The sequence below is a fragment of the Gossypium hirsutum genome, chromosome A12 (genome assembly GCF_007990345.1).
Source record: "Gossypium hirsutum isolate 1008001.06 chromosome A12, Gossypium_hirsutum_v2.1, whole genome shotgun sequence".
Classification (NCBI taxonomy): domain Eukaryota; kingdom Viridiplantae; phylum Streptophyta; class Magnoliopsida; order Malvales; family Malvaceae; genus Gossypium; species Gossypium hirsutum.
In genome coordinates, this window is record NC_053435.1 from 9,087,273 (window position 1) to 9,092,026 (window position 4,754).

The following is a 4,754-nucleotide window of genomic DNA, read 5'->3' on the forward strand; positions in this document are numbered from 1 at the left end:
GAAACGAGATATCAAGGCTGAAGTATGATGTTGAAGAAGTTCGTTGCAGGTTGTAGTGCTGCCTGAGAAAACCCAACTTACTTGATTCAGAAACTGGTGTGGTGAACCAGCAAAATCACGCTGTTGACTTCGCTTTGGGATTTAAATATAGGTTTTAATTTTTTTTTGTATTAAAAATATATCATATTATAATTATCATTCATAATAAATAGGAATATTAAGTTTCTAATATTTCCTTTCAATACAAAGTTTCGAATATTTATTATATTAATTTATATTAATTATGCGATTATTATATTTGGATATGCTAATCCACGATTTAAATTTGTTTTTGCAAATAATGGATCTGAATGTTCATTAATATAAAAAAAAAGTGTAAAATAAACTGAATTTGGGCATTAAAAAATTCATTTATTCATCAATAATATTATTCAATTTAAATTTGGGTCCAAATAATAATACCTAAATTTAAAAGAATAATAATAAATTAATTTAGTAGTTAAAAAAATAACTTTTAAACCAGCTACGCAATGTAAGAGCGGATGCAAGTAGGGATTGACTTAATATAGTTGCAGCTGAGAAGGGTCCGGGCTAAGGCTGATGTGGATATTTTAAAGTATAACCCAGTTATGAAATCAACACCGTGAAGTGAAGTTGGTAAAATTATGCAAAAAGAGGAGCTGCTGGCTGAAAGTGAATCCCAGCCTATTATTTATAGCACTTTCCACTATCATTCACATCACTTGGTAATTTTCTGTTACCAAATTTGTCCTCTGGGAGAACTTTGGAGGAGCTCCACCTCTCAGGGGAATAATGTTCACTACCTGCACCAATCATATTCTCCCTATTAACACCTCAATCTGGATATTAATTAGAATTCTTAACACAGCAATTTTAGCTCATCAAACCTTCAGGTCACTGTATGTACTAGTGGCTGTAAACCGGACAGATATGGGGAAGAACACTGATGAGTCTGCTGGAGGCACAACAAACTCCATTGACCCACTGCCAATAGCTCAGAACAAACTTCTTATAAACCAATACCATATTATAGATCTCCAACACACCAAATTTAGTAGAGTTAAAAGATTGGACTGACCTGCGGTTAGAGTTATCAATGAGAACTATTGACCATTCTAAGATGGAATTCCTGGAGTCAAACCTACAACACAAACAAGTAAACATTAAAAAAAACAAAACATATAAACTGTTTCGAACTTTTAACATCTTATATTAACAACATTATGTTTTTTTATAATAAATATATCCACAAGTTTGTTAGAAACATCTTATGTAGATATATCCATAATCTCAGAGGTTAAAACATCACAAATTTGCTTCCATCTAAAGTAAGATCTTCAAATGATTTCTATTTACCTCCATTCACCATCAATCTGCCTGATACTTGGTGCCTCCCGAAGTGCTGGAAGAGGGATAGAAATCACAACATTTTGCAGATCAAACATGGCTGAAGCTTCATATTCAATGCTCACATAAGTTTCATTTCCAGAAACTGAAGGCCAACAGTTGACTGCAACGCACAGAAAAAAAATCAAATCAACCATCAAAGCAAACAACAGCGATTGCATACCAACAATAAGCATCAGTAGATATGAAGCCCACTGGATAATGGCACCATTGACTCATCTGCACTTTGCATTCTCCACTTCAAAAGACCAACACCAGCTGCATCCCCAGCTGGACCAGTTGGGAAAGGCCTGTTAGGGTCCTTCAATCCCAAAATGTTCTCGTTGGAAAACAATTCCTTATTCATGTTAGGATGCGTCTTGAACAGAATGCCAGGATTACCCCCAGTTTCAATCTGAAAATAAAGTATGAAAACTGGTTAATTCAATTTGAAAAGATACTGTGACAAAGAATCAATCTGAAAATAAAGCATGAAAGAAAAACGGTATATTCTATGCTGGAAATGAATTAAGAGGAAGGTATATTGAACTTTAAGGACAACATGATTACTTTATGTGATTGACTGAAATATGGGGAGGAGTAAACACAATTCCAAAGGATTACCTGAACTTGGATAAGACCATCTTCCTGATTAAGAATTTGAAGTGACAAAGTCCCTTGAACATCAAAGTTGCTCATTCCACCATCTCTTTTCAGTGTGACATTAAGTTTCTCCTCAGCGGTCAATGTAATGGGATCAGTAGGTGGAGCTATGGCTGCTTTGGCCTGGCCTGCCTTTGGCTTCACATCTTCAACTATCAGTTCACCTTCTGCTTTCAGGGATTCCAGGAACTGGTTTGTTTTTTGTGATTTACCAAGCTGCATGCCAGAACCTTTAGGAGGAGCAGTTGCAGATGAAGGTTGGCGGCCTAATAATGTGAACGTGTTGCCAGAAAATGTTTTCAAACACATTAGTTATGAAACGTGTCTGAGAAACAAATAAAAATCCAAGGCTTGTGGTGCCATACTAATATCACTAACCTTTAGACTTGGTCGGGAAGGAATCAACCTCATTGATTAATCCACCAAATCCAGAACCACTTCCGAAGCCACTTCCACTGCTAGGAATGCTAATTTCACTTAAGCTAGTTTCAATTCTTCCAGAGCCCATTGACATGAACCCTCCCTTGTCACCTCTATTCTTATCAATCTGCACAATCCGCAGCAAGAATCAATAGTGTATAACAAAAGAGATTGATTAGTATAAGGGCCAAGAACATGTAAAAACACACCTTGCTCTTCTCTATCTCACTAGCTTTACGCTTCATGACATCCTTGGTTTCATTAATCTTGCTCTGCAATACCAGCTTGTGCAACTTCTCTTCATGACTCTCCATTTCACAGTATTGCTTAACCTGTGCAACAGTCACATTTTCCTTGTGCCCAAGACAGATGACTTCATCAAAAGCAAAGATCAGTTCGAAAGCAGTCTTGCCAATACCCTCCTCATCTAGAGAGACGGAATACTCTGGTACCTAGAGAAATATAAGGAATCAAGTAAATGCTCTCTGTTCTACATAGCTGAGACTAGGACATCACAAAGGCTAAAATTTAAAAGTGCGTCAAGTAACGGCACAACTTCATGAGATACAGATGTAATAAGGAATGAGAAGCTAAAGACATACAGGTAAGACGACTACATTAACAAGTCAACTTGCAACTACTCAAGGTAGATCAAAGAAATAAATAGAATCAAGCACCTTATCTTACACAATTTATTATGTTCAAAGCTTTAAATAGGATAGAAAAGAAATTGTCGAGAGGGTAAAGCATAACAGCTTAGAAAGCAGCCTTAGAGTCTCCAAATCTTCAAGAATGTTGCTCTGTTTGTTTGTTACAAGTACCAAGTAAAGAGCTTCTATTGGTTGATAGACATACCGCACATTCTCAGTCTCAAAGTATGTGTTGCTTTCCAGTGCCCAACAACTTGGGAAATGCTGCAAGAAGGCCTTCAATTCTTATACGAGTCATTTCCACGAACTGCCTGGAGACGAGCACTGAAATAAGAGCCAAAAGAATGTGAGTGACGCCCCCAAGTTTCGCACTTCAACTATTTAATTATCACGACACAAGGAAAACCACTAGAACGATCAAGCATGAAACTCACCTTTTCCAGACTTGCTTAAAATAGAAGCAGCAAGTACAACCTACTTGACAAAAATTAAAGGTCAAATCAGGAGCAAAACAAAATATGAAAGATGAAATGAAATGGTGGAGAAAACTTGAATAAGCCACAGAAGAGAGGTTTAAATAACAATGACGATGGAAGTACAGATCCAGTTATTAGATGGCAATGAAGCAAAATAGAAGGATCATGTCAATGCAGAAAACATAAGATGAACGTTCAGTGTTCATCTTCAATTACTCCAAAACCATTACACGGTTCCTTTTATTGACAATTAACAGAAGATGTATGATAGGGAATTCTTCAGTTATGCAGGGTTAATGGAAGAGTTGAGAATTGGGTACGTAAGCAGGAACGGCAAGCATTGAGTTTCGTTAAACAGCACTCTGCATGAAATGCTCCTATACATCATATATCGATGGAGACAAAGGAAATGCCATTTGTTTAAAAACATGGGAAAGACAACTGCGCAGGTGATTGATCTTGATGATTGGAACCTTAATCCTGCTATTTCAGAATAGGAAGCTGCTGATAGAAAGAATATTCTTCCATAGCTTTTGTATTTGATTGTTATATTTGTTGATAAGTTAAATTAAAAAGGGGTTGAAAAGTCAAAAATGGTGGGAGGTGCAATTGACACCGAAAGAAAAAAAATAATTGACAAGTTGTTTAAAGTTGAAAGGGATAATTGCAATTTTGGTCCCTAATTTTTTAGGCCATTTGCAAGTTAGTCCCTGAACTTCAACTATAAATAGGCCTAACCATTTCTCATTTCAACCATCCCAACCAATCTTTCTCTCTTAGTTTTCTCTCTTCTCCCATTTGAGAATTCTTAAGGAATTCTATTTGTTTGTAATACTTTGGAGATAGTAAAGTTATCATCTGGTGTTAGTGCCCGAGGACGTAGGTATAATTTACCGAACCTCGTTAAATCTCTTGTGTTCTTTCTTGTCCTATTTTTCTTTCAATATTTGAGGGTATAATAGTAGTATTTAATTGTGCTATTAAATTACTATAGAAGGGATATTCTGTCTAAGGAAAGACTTGGTATTTAAGAGATCCATGTGATCCACCTCTCTTCCCTGGGAATTGAACTTTGTGTGATTTTTTAGTACAATAATTTACACGCTTCCGACCCTATTGGAACAACAAGTGGTATCAA

At 36.2% G+C, this 4,754-nt stretch overlaps 1 pseudogene; it reads right to left on the reverse strand.

Annotated features, from left to right (window-relative positions):
* Window positions 1-429: 429 nt before the first annotated feature.
* LOC107939230 (coatomer subunit delta-like) lies at window positions 430-4,124 on the reverse strand (annotated as a pseudogene).
* Window positions 4,125-4,754: the final 630 nt, after the last annotated feature.